The sequence below is a fragment of the Phascolarctos cinereus genome, unplaced genomic scaffold (genome assembly GCF_003287225.1).
Source record: "Phascolarctos cinereus isolate Bilbo 61053 unplaced genomic scaffold, phaCin_HiC Scaffold_3;HRSCAF=262, whole genome shotgun sequence".
Classification (NCBI taxonomy): Eukaryota; Metazoa; Chordata; class Mammalia; order Diprotodontia; family Phascolarctidae; genus Phascolarctos; species Phascolarctos cinereus.
In genome coordinates, this window is record NW_027555736.1 from 102,836,944 (window position 1) to 102,857,694 (window position 20,751).

Here is a 20,751-nt window from a genome sequence, read left to right on the forward strand (position 1 = left end):
GCAGATTGTTAGGTAGTTACAAGTCAGTTCTTTCTGCGTGAGTCAGCCATGTAATCGGTAGCCTATGTTTGGAGATGATGATGTTAAAAAAAATGGCCTTTTAGAAAGAAACTATGATAGCAAACTGTACAGTAATTCTCCTCAGCAAGACTAGGCAGAGAACAAAAGAGAAGACCACGCTTATCTCCCTCATTGAATCTCATGGCTGTTAAGATTTAGACAGACATTCTATTCTGAACCTCCTTTTATCAGCTGTTCATAACTTTCAGAGAAAGTTCTATTCTCCCTACCTTATTCTCATCAATCAATAAACAATATACAAGCTGGAGAGGGGCCAAGATATGTCATTGAGATAATGAGGACTAAGGAGCTGATAGATGTGTAGAAAGAGATAGGGAACATTACAGGCCCTGGAACAGCCTGATTTCAGACTAGCAGCCTTCAGCCCACAGTGTCAGGAGGAGAGAGAATCTAATAGCTCAGTTAGAAGGGATTGTGAGAGTAGAAGCAGATACCAATTCCAAGAGAAAAGATGTTTTTCTGTGAATGTGTGTGTTGTGTGTGTGTGTGTGTGTGTGTGTGTGTGTGTGTGTGTGTATGAATGCAGATGAAGGAAGTTGGGAAATATTCATGAAAGTATAATAATGAAAATCACCCAGATAGTTGAAGGCAGAATTGTATAATAAGAGCTGGATTGGAGTCAGTATTTACCTATAAATGAGACCCAGCTTTGACACCGAGGACCTGTGAGCAAGTCACTTCCTCATCTGTAAAATAATAATAGTAAACTTATGCCACCTATTTCCCAGAGTTGTGAGTGTTGGGGTCCTTGGTAAGGCCTAAAGTGCTATCTAAAATACATCATCATTAGTATTCTTTGGCACAGTTCTACCTTGGGTCCAAATCAAGGGTCTGACACTTATTATGTGCTTGAACTTGGTTAAATTTTTTGTAAATTTAGGTATCTTTGTTTTTTTAATTTAATATATTTTATTTTCCCCAATTACATGTTAAAACATTAAAAAAAATTTTTTTTTAAGTTTTGCGTTCCAAGTTCTGTCCCTCTCTCCATCCCTTCCTTCCCCCCTCCCTGAGACATAAACAATCAGATACAGGTTATACATATATATGTGTGTGTGTGTGTGTGTGTGTGTGTATGTATGTATATATATATATACACACATACATATATATGTATATGTGTATATGTACATATGTATGTATATGTATATGTACACATATATATATATGCAATCATGTAAAACATTTCCATATTAGTCATTTTGTACAAGAAGATTCAAATAAAAGAAAAAGAATAGAAGAAAGTGAAAATAGCACGCTTCAGTATGTATTTAATCAATATCAGTTCTTTCTCTGAGGGGGATAGTATCTTTCATCATTAGTCCTTTGGGGATGTCTTGGATCTTTGTATTGCTGAGAAGTGCTAAGTCATTCACAATTCTTCAAACAATATTATTTTTACTGTGCACAACATGGCTCTGTTCACTTCACTTTGCATCAGTTTGTGTTATGTGTTTCCAGTTTTTCTGAAATCATCTTACTCGTCATTTCTTGTAGCACAATAATATCCATCACAATTATATGCCACAGCTTCTTCAGCCATTCCCCAACTGATGGACATCCCCTCAATTTCCAGTTCTTAGCCACCACGAAAAGAAGTGCTGTAAACGTTTTTGTACAAATAAGTCCTATTCCCTTTTTTAAAAATGCTTTTGGTCAAGTATTTTAACCTCAGTGAGTATACCCTTACTCAAATATAAAATGAGGGGCTTGGCATAGATATTCTGTGGTTCCTTCCAGGTCTGAGTCTCTGATCTATGCCTTGCTGTGTGATCCATGCTACCACCAGGGGAGGTCTTTAGTGGAGTGCCCTGGGATCTCTACTTGGTCCTGTGCCTCACTTTCTTCATATAACATAAAGGAGTTGACTAGATGATTTCTAAGGCTCCTTCTAGCTCTAAATCTATTCATGTATATTATTTTCCTAAATTTCACCTTCCATGGAGTATAAATTCATCCATCAGGAGAATGGATTGAATGTTGTTTTAAATCTTATATGTTGTGCTTACTGTTTGTTTTAACCATTGATTGATAATGAAATTTGCTGAAGGCAGTAAGTCATGGACCTATAGGAAATACCCCACAAATAATGGGAATAATAATAGGAATTTATAATAGGAATAAAGATAATAGGAAAACCCCACAAAAAGCAATGCTACACAGAAAAATGGATTAAATTGCCAAAGTAGCAAAATTCCACTTTATGCCAAAAGCATATTAAAATCAACAATAGGCTGGAGGTATAATAATACTAATAAGCATTTATATAGCACTTTTAGGTAGATTGGGAAAGGGTTTTACATATTTTATTTAGTCTCCACAATAACCCTGTAAGATAGATGCTATTTTTAATTCTCATTTTACAGATGAAGAAACTGAGCATCAGAAATTGAATGATTTGCTCAGTCACACAGGTAGGAAGCATCAATTCTTCTTGACTCCAGGTCCAGTATTCCACCCACAGCATCACTGACCTGCCACTTAAAAAAATATACATATATCCTATAAATAAACAAACCTTAGCTATGCCTTTGCTTACGTGGTTCCCCATGCCTGATATGCTGTCTCCTATCCTTTCTGCCTATTCATACTCTCTGAATCCTTCAATCCATCTTGCCTTCCTTTAAGGAAGCTTCATTTGGTTACCCCAGATGAGGTTACTTTCTATCTGTTGAAAACCTTGCAGCATTTAAAGTTTGCAATTTATGTGGCACTTATTTTCTGAGGATTATAGAATTAGGTCTATAAGCCCAATCCTTTCATTTTACAGATGGAGAAACTGAGGCCCAGAGAAGTAAAGGGATTTGCCCAAGGTCAAACCTGTGATATGTGACAGATTTAGGTTTCAAACTAGTTATATGACTCTAGATCTATCACCTTTTCTATTGTTCCATCCTTGTAGTGCTTGCTGTCTTTTCATGTTAGTTTTGTCTTCCCAACTATATTGTAGAATTGAGAGTAGACAGCATTTCCTGTGTATCTTGGCATCAACTACAGTCTCTGTCATCAATAAATGTTGTCAATAAATATTTGTTGACTATTTTATTGAGACTTTCCTGAATTAATGAAAATTTTGAATTGTGGAATATTTTATTTTTTATTTATTTTGATGGAATATTTTAAAAGAAGATGTACTTTTATTATTACTTTTAAATTCATACAGTAATTGAAATAGATTGAAATTGAAATTCATACAGAAATTGAAATTGAAGTCCTTAACAGATTCAATATCATATACATTTGCTGGAAAGGGACTATTTTGGAGGCTTTTTGATCTGTTTGCCCCAGAACCTAGCATATTTGTGGAATTAAAATTCATGGACCTGCCTTAATAAATAGCTAAGTGTATTGGATAATTAACTTGTTATTTGAATGTTAATGACTGCTTCTGAAATGTTAAACACAATTTAAATAGGTTAAGGATTTTTCTTAACCTTGTTTATATCTTTAGCCTATTTGGTAAAAACTGTGTCATGAAAAGTGTCCAGATTTCAACTTAGTAGGCTGGATCTGAGTTAATGAAGTTTTAAGTTGTGTTTAGACTATATACACTGTTGGATCAATATCAATAGTGATCTGTGGATGCAATTGGTAGATACTATGTAGTGAATTGCTGCAGCAGTCCAATAGACATGTTTCTGTAATTTCTCTTCCCACAATTAGATTGGATCTTAACACATGGTGCTAGAGATGTTCTACACTGAAAACATATCTGGTTGTATGGAAACCAAGCATATAAAACCCAGATATTAGCAAAATGATCAGGGAAGGGGTGAAATTTCACTTTAGTTCCAGCTAAAATCTTACCTTCTGCAGGAAGGCTTTCTAGATCTTCCTTAATTCTAGCGCCTTCCTTTTGTTGATTATTTCCTGTTCATCCTTTCTGTATGTTCTCCCCTCCTTTGGATTGTACTATGATTGTATTTTGCCTTTTTTTGTATCCCTGGAGCTTAGCATAGTGCCTGTCACATTGTTATTGGTTAGTTTTTCAGTTGTATTAGTCATGTCCAATTCTTTATAACCCTACTTGGGGTTTTCTTGGCAAAGATAGTAGAGTGGTGTCCCATTTACTTCTCCAGCTCATTTTACAGATAAGGAAAGTGAGGCAAATGGGGTTAAGTGACTTGCCCATGGTCACACAGCTATTTAGTGTCTGAGGCTAGATTTGAAGTCATCTTTTCCAGACTCCAGGGCTATCACTCTACCTACTGCACCCTATCCAGTAGTCCCCTGCCTATCATGTAGTAGGTGCTTAATAAATGCTTATTGACTGACTGATTTACCAGATTATTTCCTTAAAATTCTGTGTACATTTAAGTGGTTTCTTCACCAGTCGTTGATGACTTGGTAGGGAAATTGGAGGCAGAATTTAAAGTTATTATATTAGGAGACATTCTTCGCCCTCAAAAAAAAATCATGAAATATTTCTGTTACATGTAAAAATAGCATAATTAAAAAAAAATTGAGTTCCAAATTCTCTCCCTCCCTTTCTTTTTTCCCACTTCTTTGAGAAGGCAATTAGTTTGATATAGATTACACACATGAAGTCATGAAGAATATATTTCCATATTACTCATGCTGCAAAAGAAAAACACAGATACCGCCCCTCAAAAAAAAAACATAAGAAAAAATGAAGACAGGTTTAAAAGTATGCTTTGATCTGCATTCAGACTGTTAGTTTTTTCTCTGGAGATGGATAACATTTTCATCCTAAGTCCTTCAGAATTCCTTTAGATTATTGTATTGATCAGAATAGCTAAATCATTCACAGTTGATCATTGTACAATATTACTATTACTGTGTATAATGTTCTCCTGGTTCTTCTCACTTCATTTTGCATGAGTTCAGATAATTCTTCCCAGGTTTTTCTGAAAGCATCCTGCTCATCATTTCTTACAGCATAATAGTATTCCATCCCTATCATATACCACCACTTGTTCAGCCATTCCTCAATTGATGGACATCCCCTCAATTTCCAATTCTTTGTAACCACACACACAAGGAAAAGCTGCTATAAATATTTTTGTGCATATAAGTCCTTTTCCTTTTTCTATGGTCTCTTTGGTATGCAGACTTAGTAGTTGTATTACTGGGTCAAAGAGTATGCATAGTTTTATAGCCCTTTAGGCATAATAGAACAGGTATTCTTTTTTTTCCCCAAGTTTCAATTTATTATTTACTTATTTTGAATATTCTTTTTAAATTTAAATTCCATTTTCTTTCCCTCCTTTCCATTCTCCCCACCACCAATGAGGAGACAAGCAATATGGCATCAGTTATACATGTGAAATCATGCTCAACATACTTCCATATTAGCCAAATTTCAAAAAAAATCAAGAAAAATAAAATGAGAAAATTATACTTCAATTTACACTCAGACATTTCTATTGAAGATCAAACAGATGTGAAGACTAGGAATTTCCCCATTGTAATGTTAGGTAAAAATCAACCCCCTTCTCTCTCTACCAAAACCAGGGATCTGAGGAGCTTGTGATTAGCAAAATAAAATCAAATATGTATCTGTGACTCTTTAAAGTACTATCATGCTATCAGATTGAATTGACCTAAAGTTAAGGTTGGTACACTTCATGTAATTATCCTGCATTCTTTAGAATCAGAATCCTAGGCATGTATGAATGAAAGGGAAAAGTAATAGGATAGAGCACATTCTTTATTTTAGGAACCAAAAAGGGGTAGGAGGGGGAGAAAAAAAAAGTTGATTGGTTTTGGCTTGTTTTATGGAGAGGTCCAAAGGAAATCTAGTTGTATCAGAAGTATTGCACATTGGCATACTGAACTATTCCATATCTATTTGGAAAGTTGTCTGAAGTGAACATCTCTAGTTGAATATCCATTAAACTGCACATATCCCAAGAGTGGCATGTTATCATGAATTGTAAAAATTTCAGGTGCTTCCAAGAAAACTCTGAAGGGCTTATGATGAAAAATGTTTTCTATCCCCGCAGAAAGAACCAGTGGTGTCTGGGCAGAGATTGAAGGATACTTCTTTAAACTTTCTTTATTTTTCTTGAGGGTTTTATTTTTTGATCTATGTTTTCTTTCTCAACATGATTAATATGGAAATGTTTTCCATGACTAGACATGTATAATATATATGAGATTTCTTGCTTTCTCAATGAGAGGGATGTGAGGAGGGAGAAAGGGAGAGAATTTGGAGCTCAAAGTCTTACAAATGAATGTTAAAATTGTTTTTACATGCATCTGGGGAAAATAAAACACTAAATAACTCTTTAAAAAAGAATACATCTCCTACTCCCCCCAATAAATAAATAAAATTAAGGTACTGACTCTCCATCTAGGGCTATTCATGGAATTGGAGATGGGGTAAAGAAATTCGCCATCTGGCTGGTGCTGGTGTAGACACATATAGCAGAATGAGGTGTGGATCAATGTTGTAATTCAAGGTTTGTTGGAGTTTTGTTTTGTTTTGTTTTCCAGCAGACGTCTTTTAAAAAATTCATGACTGCACCTGGTTACTTTTTTCTGTCCTCCATTCTTCACATATTTGGCTCAGCCAGAAGTCTCCTTAGCAGAATGTCAGAAGAGCTGTGCATTGCAAGTTCAAAAAGAAGACTGGTCAGGTTGTGCTTCCATCACTGAAGAATCAGTGGCATCACAAGAGGGGAAAGGTTGTGTGAGTGGAACTTCCCAAGGGTTAGAAGCATTGCGGGATGCACAGACTTCTGTCAACATTTGGGCAAAGTACCTGTGGAATGTGTTAGATGTTTGGAAATGGAAATTTGGGTTGTTTGCAATTTCCCATGAATTCTGACTGACTGAGGAGTTTGGAGCATTAGCTATGGTTAAGAAGGGACCAAGAGGAGGTAGTGTTAGCTCTGTCTATCTCCATTCATAACATTTGGGATGGGATATCTTGGGATAGAAGTTACTTTTACTATTGATGTTTCTGTGCAAATCTAGCAGGCATAACTGATTTCTATTCTTTGTAAAATGTGCTTCATGTTAGCATTATAAAATCCGGTTTCACTATGAGGGAGCTAGCCTGAATTCAATTTAGTTTCAATGCAGTCCAGGCAGATGATCAATTAATTTCATTTTCCATTGACTTTTTTTCCAGGGGTAATTTTTTAAGGGAAAAATAAGAAGTTTGTAGCCCTAAAGCTGACTTTACAAGGAAAAAGGTGGAGTTAAGAATTAGTGAGAAAACAGACTTTGAACTTTCAAATTTGGCAAGGGGAAGCACAGTGCAGATTTCTTTCTCTTCTTGATTTCATCTATATTTTCCCTCAAACAAAAAGAAATTGAATAATGTAAGTCCACAATAAGAAACACAAAAACAAAGAAAAAGCAAAACTTTTCTAAGTAGCACATTTCTTCTTCTTCTTCTTCTTCTTCTTCTTCTTCTTCTTCTTCTTCTTCTTCTTCTTCTTCTTCTCTTCTTCTTCTTCTTCTTCTTCTTCTTCTTCTTCTATTGCCACTATTTATTTTTAAGTAGCACATTCCTAATAGCCCATTTTGAACTTGCCTTTCCCTTACAAACTCTAATTCCATCTTCTTAGAGTATTAGAAAGATTTTGTGGGTCAGGTTTTTTGAAAAGCCTTTTATGCTCATTCAACCCAATTTTAAGGTCATAATATAGACAGGGTTTTTAAGAAGGGGACATCTAAAGCCTTTTCATCTTAAAAATTCTGCATACCTAAACCCAAATTCAGTGGCAAAATTGTTGTGTTGATATGAACTGATGCAGCCTCTATTCTGATACCTTTTAAATATAATTCCATTTCTACTTTTGCTTATTCTTCTTCTAAACCTACAGAACAGCTGGAAGTATATAGCTAGGCCTGTCTCAGTACCATGTCTTTAACTTCATTTGAGCACAGTTATTCTGTAATACGAAAATCTAATTACTACAAGTATACCTTATTTTTCTAGCAAATTTGAGAGTAAATAACTGGTAAATAAGGGGTGATTTTCAGTTTACAAAATAATTCTTCACTTTACAAAAAAAAAAGTCACCATAATATTCCTTTTAAATAAAGAACTCATGGTTCAAAGGAGTATTCACAGATTATGAATTCCTTAAGCAGGAAGCAAAGAGACCAAACTTTCTATCTATTACTCTCTGGTTGTTTTGTCTTTGTCCTTTGCTATCCATTACAAAGAAATTGACTCCCTTATCTCCATTTATGTCTACACCTTCCTAGACCCAGTCCAGGTGCTTCCTCCTTTGTGTTGTCTTTCCTGGTGTCTTCTTCCATACCATATTGAAATGATGTTTTCCTTTCCAATTGCCCATAGTACTTTTCCTGGACCCCTCTTTTAGGTATAATTTTCTCAATTTTCAACACTTTGAGAAGAGGATCTGCATTTTATTTTCCTGGATATCTGTAGTGCCTTGGACATAGCAGGTGCTTAATAGATATTTGTTGAATTGAATTCTCTTAGTTTTTTTTTTCCTGTGTAGACAGAAAATGCCTAAGCTGGTCCTAATGAGAGAAAAACTGAAGAGTGCTGTAGCAACATTAGCCTGACAGTTTCGTTGGTTGGTGTTCCACATCCTTAACTTCATTTGCTTGAGAAGTTGGTAGAACTTTCAAAAGGCACATGGACTCCTTATGATAATAATGACTGTTCAATATGGAGAAGCAGATGTTTGCCTCAGTCCTCATCACCTGTTAGTCTCTGATGTGCACTAGTTATCAGCCTGTTCTATTTTCAGAGCCAGCTGTTCTTGATGCTGTTTGTCAGCATTGGTCATTCATAAAATCAGTGGTTTTGGATTTGGTTTGAAATAATTACAAAGGGGGCTGGAAACCTGAGGGGATATGTTTTTAACCATAGCCTAAAGAGCCTTGGAGGTTATTTGTAATCTAATTCCTAAATGTGGTTCTATGATTTACATATATGAGTTTCTGAATGTCTGAGTTGCCCTGGCCAATATGTGAACCAAATTGCTAGTCATTTCACTGGGTCACCCAAATAGTATTGTTGGATATTCAGGGAAAAAAAATGAATTTTAGAAAGCACATATTTATATTTATTTTTAAGTATTTAAAATAGGAAGTAAAGTTTTTGTCTTGATTCGTTTTTAGATTCTGTATTTTTTTATAACCTAGTTAATTATCTTGAAGATAAGACCAATTTTATTATTCCATTCAGTACCTCACTGATTAATTTAATTCAAACAGTGTCAGAGAAGAAATATACAGTTATTATTTTTGTAACCCAATGTATAACCCTTCCATCAAAGATATTCTCCCAAGAAAAAGGACAAAGATACATTTTAGGGCATTTCCTCACTATCTTGACCTACAAACCCCACGTAGGATACCAGAGATAACAGATGACCGGTATTCCTCAATATATTGAGAATGCTTCCAATCTTGCATGCTTGCACTTTATAATATTACAGAATATGATATTGAATTTACTTTTAAGGTCTTGTTGATACCTCTTGTTTGTTGAGCTACAGGCACTTTCCAAAATACTCTCAGCTCCATAGAGCCCTCCCTCATAACAAATTAAAGTAGGTAAACAACATCAAATGACAGCAGTAACCCCATGTGACAGCATATTTGACATTCCATACCTCGAATCCCCTTCCTCTATAACAAGAACAAAGGAGTGTGTTTTATCATGTGGTCTTTGTAACCAGGATTGGTCATTACATTTAATCCAAGTTCAGATGCCTTTTTGTATTGTTTTCATTCCTTATATATACATGTAATTGTTACATATGTTAATGTTATATGTATATATATATATATATATATATATATATATGTGTGTGTGTGTGTGTGTGTGTGTGTGTGTGTGTGTGTGTGTGTTATATTATTATTTCTTTCCTGTATAATGGTAATATACTTACCTATGCTGAAGCTACTTCAACACTGTTCTTACAAGTTTGCAGCTTTGGTTGATATTGTGGGGAACTATTACCTCTGTGAGTACTTATTCAAGGTACTCCATGAATCTGCACTCATACTACTATACATCATGAGCCGGAGTAATGAGCTTACGTTTAATTGTCATTTAGTAGAAATAATGAGCTCAAATTAAAATCATTTACTAAGATGACCTGGTAACAATAGTATCTACAAAACATGCCCCCCTCCCATAAATGTTCAATGCATTTTCTCTTTAATACAGAGTCTGTGGGAGAAATGGCATCTTGAAAGTTAGGCACACATGTGGAACACATATGGGGCCAGGGCAACCATATGCATCTCTCACACTGTGGGGGCCCCAGTGTCCTTTCTCTCCATTTTCTCATACTGCTCCCCCATGAATTTAGCACCTCTACTGAGAAAGTCAGTCAGTTGTGCTACGGAGTTTGCACCTTTCTATATCTCAACTCTTAACTGATGGGACTCTTGATAGATGGGTTCTCTCTTGGAAGCATAATTAACCCATTTGATTTGAGCTTTGATGAAACCTAGTAATTTTAAGAGGCTGTGGTAAATATGAAGTTCATTCTAGACATTGAGGACAACCTTGCCAAAGTATGGAGAATAGATGGGATGACAGGGTGAGGGGTAGCAGGAAGACCACTTTAGCTGAAATCTAGAGTATGTGGTGAAAGGTAATATGAATAAAATTTTATTAAAAAGAGCAACAAAATAGGCTGTTTAACCAATGGTAAACCCAAGACTCATACGTAACTTCTTTGAGTCACTTATCTGCCTGGCAGTGAATACTCTGCTGGCAATGCCTTTCGCTCTCAAGTCCTATGACTTCTAGACTTCAAGGAAAATGGTTATGATTCAGACTGTTTCATGTTGCTTTATCATGCTCTCTCTCCAACTTCCTGCTACTCTTCATGGTTCCCCATCACATAGCTTGACAGTTTTCCTAACAAGATTATGTAGTTTTTAGAGAGTAGTTTGACCCCATCTCCTCACTACAAAATGATGGCAAAAATCCTCTTCTATCTTTTTTAGTTACTTTTGGTTGCTTCCTATTCTCTTACTTTGAATGCTCTTTATCCACTCCCCCCTATTAGAGTTTTCTTGGCAAAGATACTGGAGTGGTTTGCCATTTCCTTCTGCAGCTCATTTTACAGATGAGGAAACTGAGGCAGAGTTAAGTGACTTGGCCAGACTATAAGCTAGCAAGTATCTGATGCCATATTTCAACTCAGGAAGATGAGTCTTCCTGACTCCAGGCCCAGCATTCTATCCACTATGCTTACCTAGCTGTCTTTGTGGAAGGTGTTAAATCTCTTCAGGCTTTGGACTCCAAACTACATGTAGAATGGTGTTCTACATACAGTAGGAAACTGGTAAATAACTTTTAAATTCAATTAGTGCAGGGCTGGGGAACCTGTGGCATTCACAGAGCAAATCCCCTCAATAAAAGGATTTGTTCTGTAAAATTTGGATTCAAAGACATTTTGTGGCCTTAAGGCAGAAGGTTCCCCACCCCTGAATTAGTGTATATAAAATCTCCTGGAAACCAAACTCTTAAGAATGACTTTGAAAAAAAATCTTGTGTTTTCCATAATAATATTAGAATTTATATGGCATTTAAAGTTTTGCAAAGTATTTTACATGTACTACCTTATAACAACCTTGAGAAATGGGTGCTGTTATTTTTCCCATTTCACAGGTGAGGAAACGGAGGCTTAGAAATTTAAAATAATTTGCCCATGGTCACCTATAGTAAGTATTTGAGAAAAAAATTGAACTCCAAATCCAATACGTTCCATCTTTTGCCTATTATGACTCTATCTTGATCAACTATCATAGACTTATAGATTGAAAGCAAGAAGAAATCTAAAGGCTATCTAGTCTAATTTCTTTATTTTAAAGGTAAAACAACTGAAGCCCTGAGAAGTTAACTAACATTCCCAAGGTTGCACAATTAGTAAGCAGTAGAGCTATTTCCACTTATTCATCTATTTATCTGTTAGAATGTAAGCTTCTTGAGGGCTGGGACTGTTTTGCTTTTTTTTTTTTTTGTATCCCCAGATCTTAGGATAGCTTGCATGTCGAAAGTGCTTAATAAATATTTCTTGATTGATAAATGGATTCTCCAGTCAAGGTGTGGATTCAGATTCCTCTCTTTTTAGGTCTCATCTCAGACTACCTACCTATTATTTGCAACACTAAATCTTTAATGAATACTGATCTTGGACATTATACCTTAAGTAGGATCTTCTGGTTCATACAGTCCTAGCCATAAAGTTGACTGGGGATGTTTATTTTCTTTTGCCAACCTGTCTTCATTATCAACTACATCTGTGTTGGGTTCTCTTGGCCCCCTATACTACAGTGCAGAATGTTGAGTCCTGTCTCATGTTCACTTAGAAGTTGAATGTATGCCCCAAGCTCCTGCAGACATTGGCACATCTGTGTGATTGCCTGTTGGAATCTCTTAATTAACATTTGTTAATTAAAGTGCCTTACAATATTTAAATATAAATTGAAAGCACATGCAAAATAGTCCTGAATAATAGCTTAACCAATCTGAATTTCTCTTGTGCAGGAAACTTATTTTTTCTTTACATCTTACAGTTTGTAAGATAGATGGTTGGCAGGAAAAGAGACTCCATGAATTGATGAAAGTGAGAAGTGAAGAAGTAATGTTTTTCTTCAGCTCCTAATACCACAGAATACAACCAATTATTAAAATGTGGAATACTTTAGAGTTCCTAATCCCTGAATTGTCAGTGTATGAAATATTGATCTGAGAGCAGGTTGTGTGTATATAATATGTGCAGGAAAACCAGTTTATTTTATTTTTCAGTGGATAAGGATGGGTAGGAAACAAATGTTAAAGTACCCATTGTAAAGTGAGCATAAATCAAGCATGTTAATTTATACAGAAATATACACATATACAAAGGGATATGTAGGAATGTAATTTCCTAAGGAATATCCTCAGAAATTAAGTCTAATCAAATGATTATTGGGGATAAGCTCTTTGGGGTTTCTCATTGTTTTAGAACCTCTAGGCCCAGGATCTGATCATTATTAGGTCTGCATGTTCAGAAGTACCATTTTATCATTTCATCCTGGAAAGATCGGGCTCTGGATTTTGGAACAAACTCCCTGGACATAGATTTCTAAATTAGAATGCAATAAATAAATGCAAGAATAAGCATTAGTTTATCATGAGAGACATAGCCAGGAAGATAACTAAAACTAGCAATTATAGGTCAAAAGTCTTCTTGGTAAGCATAGAATTAAGTAGAGGAAATTGATGATTATTGAGTATAAATTAAGGATTAGCCACCAGGTGGTACAGTGGATAGAGTACCAGGCCTGGAAGAAGAGAGGGCTTCAGACGTGGCCTCAGACACTAGCTGTGTGACCCTGGGTAAGTCACTTAGCCCTGTTGGTCTCAGTTTTCTCATCTGTAAAATGAGCTGGAGAAGGAAATGGCAAACCACTCCCACATCTTTGCCAAGAAAACCCCAAATGGGGTCATAAAGAGTCTGACCCGACTGAAATGACTGAACAGTAATAGCAACATCAGCTTCAAATTAAGATGGATTGTTGTGCTGTCACCCACATTAAGGTGATATCTGTCTAGATAACTGGCACCTGTCATTAGAACCGAATGCCCCCTTTCTGGGACCATGCAAAACACTCACCAACCAACTCTTTATTATTCAGCCTTTCTCTTTCAGTATTCCTCAGGAGTCACCCGAAGATTCTGTCATTACAACATTATCTCTGGGCAGGCAAGTTTCAATTAATTAGACTGCAGCTTATTTTACATTAGTTACATTTTAGATTGGTGTCTTCCTGATGAGATTTTAGGGAGGCACCCTTGCTCTTTGATGAGATTTAGGAGTCTCTCTTGTCTCATCAGCCACATTTACAAATCATCTTTTAGTGTGGATTACTTCCTTAGCAGTTTTTCTTGAGATAATCTCATCCATTTCAGAATTCTTGCTATGCCAGTCAATGACATTTACTGACCTTGTTCCATAAGTCTTGGGGATGAATCCCATTTGGGTCCTGTGGCTCAACGGCTAGTTACTATATTATTGGCTTTTGTATTTTAATTCAATTCAACTACTTGTTAAGTGTTACACTTGAGGTACTGTGCTTGATGCTAAGGAAACAAAGATGAAAACAAAAGAATCCTTTCCCTCAGGGAGTTTGCCTTCTACAGAGAGTGCAGATGATATACAATATACACACAAATAAGCAAATAAATAAAAAAGTCTGAACAAACTATCTAGAGCAGGAGAGTTAGCACCCTAATTTATTCACATCCTCATTAAATCTTGTCTAGATCATTGCAATAGCTTCCTAATTGGGCTTCCAGTTGCAATTCTCCCCTCTCTATTCTATCTTTTATGCTATCATGATTTTCCTAAGCTCAGGTCTGACCATCTGAATCCCTTGCTCAATAAACTCCATTGCTCCCTATTACCTCTAGAATAAAATGAAGTAAAAAAAAAAACAACTCTTCTGCTTGACTTTTTAATACAACCTGACCTCAAATTACCTTTCCAGAATTATTATTATAATCCAGAAGTATTATATACTGCAGTCCAGCCAAACTGGATTTCTTGCTGTTTTTCACCAATGACATTTCATCCCCCTCTCCCTGCCTTTGTATGCTGTCTATTCTCCTTGCCTTGAATGTACTTTGCCCTCATGTCAGCCTCTTAGAAGCCTTGTTTCCTTCAAAATTTTAGTTTGTCAGTTTCTATATGAATACTTTAATGATATTCCCTAGCTGTTAGTACTGAATTCCCCACAAATTGTCTTGTATTAATTTCCTATGTATTTCTGTATAGTTAAATAAGCGTATGATATAAGCTCTGTGAAGGCAGGGGCTGTTTCATTTTTTTTTTCCCCAGCAGGAGTCATAGTGGCTGGCATATAGTCAATGCTCAAAAATGCTTGTTGATTGATTCATTGGTGTTGAAAAGTGTGACTATGGCTCATGTGTTTCACATTGAGGAAAGGCCATTCGTCCTTACTCAGTAGAACCTATCTCATCTCAATTTAAATACATTCCTGCCAATCTTGGTTATTTGCCTTCCTAATCCATGTTAGAGTAAATGGAGTCCATTAGTGGAGAATTCTGAGGAAAGGGCCCAAAGACTCCAGTGAGGACCTGATCTTTCTCTGGATTCAGCTATGTTTCAGAAGTGATCTGAGGGTTGCCCTCTCTTAAAGTGATTTCCCATTCCAAATTCTGATAGTTCTAATATTTGTTAAAAAAAAAGTTATATCAATTTCAAATATCTTCCGCTGGAATTATACATATATGTATGTATTTATGTATATACACACATGCACATATATATATATATATATATATATATATATATATATATGTATGTATGTATGTATAATTTTCCCCTTACATTTCCCTATCACTCACTTTCTGACTCCTTACTATTTTATACCAGTAGTATCCTATGTTCTGGATCTCAAAGCTGTCTCAGAATCCTTCCAATTTAGGGAATTCCCTTTTTTTTTTTCCACCAGCCTTGATTCCTGCCCCAGGTGATTTTGGAGGGGATAGGACTAGCCTCAGGTGTAGGTCATTCCCTTTTCCTTCAGTCTTGGTGTAGCTTTGTATTCACTTTTCCTCTGCCTCAAATCCCTCAATTTTTTAGGTCTCTGACTGATTCTGGCCACCCCAGACACAGCAAAATCCTTCCCTCCTATTCCTCCCTCTCCTCTCTAAGTGGATGGACAGAGTCGTGATGTCCTGCTTGTTGCCAAATAATAGTGGGGTAAGGACAGGGGCAGGGTAGAGAGGCAGAGAATGCAGCAGTAATAGGGGAATTAAGGAGTGGGTCCAACACCATGAGCTAATTGATCTACTTATGCTCCGTGCTAGAATGAGGAGAGTGGTAAGGGAGTGTGTTACTGAGTGAGCATGTTAGAGATCAGTGTCTTCATTCATAGGACTGTTACCTTGGCAAGCTTCTTGGTGTTGCTGCCCCTGGAGATAACTGTAATTGCCTCTGTTGAATAATTTCTGTTTTTGGGGGTTTTTGAGAGTTACTGATGACTGGAAAGAGAGTCTAGTTTTTATCTCATTTGTCATGTGGCCCCTCATTCCTCCTATAATTTCTTTAAGAAAGTAGGAGACTGGAGGAGAGAACACAAAATATTTTTAAAATTTCACTTTCAAAATTATTTAGCACTTCAAAAAAGTTCTGGTGCTTAAACTAAAGTGAGTAAACTTCATTTATCTATAAAATCCATCTATATTGCATGGTACCCAGTGGGGCTGGGTGAATGTAATGTACTTTTTAACACATTTAGAGGGATCCAAACCCGGGTTAAAGAAAGGTCTCATCTGGGCAGAACATTTTCTAAATCAAGATCAGCCAACTTACCAACTTTGTAAATAACAATATCTTTGGATGTGCATTCAGCCCACCATCGACATTAACCATGACAGGGAGGTTTATTTGTGAACTTCCAAAGGAATAGCTGCCCTGATAATCCTCTTTCACAATGTGAACTCTTGAGAATTCCCTTGAATGCTGCTATCTTTATTAACAGCAGGACAATATAAATAATATCAACTGAGCAAAATAAAATTCTGCATCTTTTCAGATAAATCTGGGAATGGTCAAAACTGAGCTGGTTGCATATATCAGCAATAAGATATGCAGGCCTCTGGACAGTATACATAACCTTTCTCTTGGAACACAAGGCCACCTGGAGATAGGGAAATTTCTTTTAAGAGCCTCTATCTTGCCTGACTTAACAATATCAATAGCATCTCCTATTTAAGCATAACTTTAAGATTTACAGAGTACTTTTCTCTGCACAGCTCTGTGGGATAGGAACTACAAATACTGTTATCCACATTTTACAGAGAAAGAAGCTAAGGCTAAGAGATGTAAAGTAACTGACAAGCTCATATAACATCCAATTGAATTTGACAAGCATTGATGTTTAAGCATTTGCTAGGTGGACCAAGTAAGGTGCAGTAGAGAACTGACTCCGGAGATAGAAGACTTGGGTTCAGATCCTACTCATTTAATTACTTGGGTGAGTCACTTAACCTTGATAGGCCTCAGTTCTGTATTTTGTAAAATGCGTGAGTTGGACTAGATGGCTTCTGAGGTCTATTCTATCTCTAGGTGTATAATCCTATATATGAGGCAATGTAGCAATACCACCATTTCTGGATAATTTCTAGCACTATGCTAGGTGCTGTGGTGTGAGTACAGAGGCTTCTGCATTATTTGCTCTTGAGGAAAAAACAAAACAACATAAAAATGAATAGGGACAGTGAGAAATTATGTCATGATTCCTAGAACGGAATTATGAGATTTCTATCTTCTGGGTTTCTTGCCTGACGTTCACCTGTGCACACCTTGAACATCTAACATGTCTGTTGCTCTACAATTTGAACTGTGATGTGCATATAATGTATATGTATGTGTGTATGTATGTATGTATAGATAGATATCTATATATATACATACATATTTTATAGAGTTTCACTCTAATACTCTTTTTGGATCATATACTCTTTTAAAATTTGTTTAAACATTTTTATTTAAAATTTAGAGTTCCAAATTCTATCTCTCCCTTTCTCCCTCCTTCCCTCCCTGTCCTCACTGCTCCCTGAGACAGTAAGCAATCAGATATAAGTTATACATGTGCAGTTATGTAAAACATTTCCATATTAGTCATTTTGTACAAGAAGACTCAAATAAAAGAAAAAAAAGAAAGTGAAAAATAACATGCTTATGTCTATATTCAATCAGTATCAGTTCTTTCTTTGAAGGTGGATAGTATGCTTCATCATTAGTCCTTTGGAATTGTCTTAGATCCCTGTATTGCTGTAAATACCTAAGTCATTCACTGATCTTCATCGAAAAATATTGCTGTTACTGTGTACAACGTTCTCCTGGTTCTGCTCACTTCACTATGCATCAGTTCATGTAAGTCTTTCCAGGTTTTTCTGGAATCATGCTTCTTGTCATTTCTTATAGCACAATAATATTCCATCACAACCATATACTACAGCTTGTTTAGCCATTCCTCAATTGATATGCATCCCTCAATTTCTAATTCTTAGCCACCACAAAAAGAGCTGCCATAAATATTTTTGTACAAATAGGTCCTTTTTGCTTTTTTTTGGGGATGTCTTTGGAATATAGACCTAGATGTGGTATTGCTGGATCAAAGGGTATGAACAGCTTTATAGCCCTTTAAGCATAGTTACAAGTTACTCTCCAGAATGGTTGGATCAGTTCATAACTCCATCAATAAGCTCACACACTCTTGGGTGGTTTCATTATGTTTTTATTTTTATATTTTTTCAGTATTCAATCACATAACTTCATTTGTTTACTAACCCAAAACTTACTAATCAATAGAACCATAGTGTTTCAATTAGGAAGATTAATCTAGTGATACATCCTATCATTTAATAAGGAAGAAAGCTTCCCACCTCTGGAGAAAGATGAGGAACTAATATGAATAATGAGAAACATAGTTTTGGACATGATCAATGTGGGGAATTTATTTTGCTTGACTACTCTTATATGATACATATATTGGAATAGGGAGTTGACCTATGGTTTTACTGAAAAAGGGACCTCTACTTTGAGAAAGCCGTCTGTATCAGTATATGCTAATATATTCTACGCAACTTATTTTAGAGAGATGCATAGACCACTGATTGGTTAAGTGACTTGCCCAGTTTTGTGCCACTAGTATATATCAGAGACAGGAAATTGAATATAGGTTTTCCAGGTTTTGTAATAGGTTTTACCTGAAGACCTGCTATCTTCAAGTGCTTAAACCAGAGTAACCTTTATTTACCTATAAAATCCATGTATATTGCATGGTACCTAGTGGTGCTGGAGGACTATAATATACTTTTTAACAAATTCAGAGAGATCCCAACCTGGGTTAAAGAAAGGTCCCATCTGGGCAGAACATTTCTAAATCAAGATCAGCCAACTTGTCATCTTTGTAAATAACAATATCTTTGGATAAACTTTCCTATTAAGTTCCTTTTCAAATTGAGCAATTTAGTGAAAAAGGGGCAAAAAAAAGTACTTTTGTATAAAGGGATGATTTATATTTATTGTCAAAGGACACAAGTTGTTACTGTTAAAGATGGGTATTTTGATACTTAACAACAATGGGAAAATAAATTTAATAAAAATTGTTAGCATGCATATGAGAAAACTCAATGTAAAATGAGATTCTAGCAGTTTTGGACATGAAAAGTGTGGTATAAATATGAATAGTCAGATTCTCTTTTATTTAATGTAGAAAGAGACCTTGCTTGTGTGGAAACAACTTGATGTTCTAAAGGAATAGAAAAAAGAAATTTTATTTATTTAAAACTGGAGAAATAGTATTAAAAATAAATACCTGATCTTTAGAAATAAAAGGATTATGACATCCTAATCCATTTGCATATGCATGCCTTATGACTAAACATGAAAAACAAAAAAAATGAGATAATATAAACCTTTGGTTACTGAGATTTGATAAAAAAAATGATCTATCTCATGGGACAAACTTGTGGAGTTGTGACTTTTAAGTTGTAAATGAATCATGACTCAGAAAGCTCTTTAGATATTGAGTACATGGATGCAAGAGTGTAATTCAATTTTTTATTTACATTATGCTACATCTTACTATATGTACTTTGACATATTAGTCTATGGCAAATTAAATATGATTTGACATATATAATTTCTTTTTTCTTTTGAAAGTAAATATTTGTATTTAAAATCTTAAAATATCTGGATACTATTATAAGTAACCAGTTTTATAACTGCACTGAGTGTGTATGTTAATTTATAAATGGTTGTATAGCTAGAAAATGCATTAGATAGAGGCTCAAGATCTACAGTGGTGAGTAGAAAAGTTCATTTCACTTCAACAGGGATACACCAAGCACCTTGACAGAGTTGGAGTGTAACCATGTACTGATGGTTCATCTCTCATAGACCTGCCAGAATTATAGTTTGGAATGATCCAGCCATTTCAGGGAGTAGTAGGTGCCAGCATGCCCGATTTGAGGGGTGATAAATACATTGTAACATGGTGTGTGGCAATTCACTTCTCACCACTCACATCAAATCATAATATCCATTGTGATGATACTATATACATTGTCATTACAGAGACTCTAAGTTTATCCACTGTGCCATTCTGCCTCTGGATGCATACATATATATTGCTCTCTTTCTGTCCCTGTCCCTGTCTGTCTGTCTGTCTCTCTTTCCACACACAGATGCATATACATATACAGATTCATGTGTATGTGTGTGTATATATACACACATACATATATATGCATATGTATGTAGATATAATATATATATAAATACAACATAACTTTTTAAAGGGAAACATTACTATCTGGGAGAAAGTGAAGACTTGGTAGGTATACAGAATGACTGTCTTCAAGTATATGAAGGGCTGTCATGTGGAATAGAGATGAACTCAATGGGCAGAACTTACACAAATCGATGAAAGTTGCAAAGGGTCGAATTTAGGGTTGATATAAAGAACATTTCCTAACAGTTGTTCAAAAGTAGAATGGTCTTTTTTGGGAGGCAGTTAGTTCCTTCTCACAGCAGGTCTTCAGGCAAAAGTTAAATGACCACTAGTTGGAGTTTTGAGGAGATTCTTATATACCATTGGAATTATCCTTCCCTTGATTTGAATTAGATTGCACTGATTGCATAAAACATGTTTTTTGCTTTGAACTTA

At 35.6% G+C, this 20,751-nt stretch overlaps 1 protein-coding gene across 1 annotated transcript in view; it reads left to right on the forward strand.

Moving 5' to 3' along the window:
- Positions 1-20,751, forward strand: part of SORCS1 (sortilin related VPS10 domain containing receptor 1) — a 705,676-nt gene that overhangs the window by 432,590 nt on the left and 252,335 nt on the right.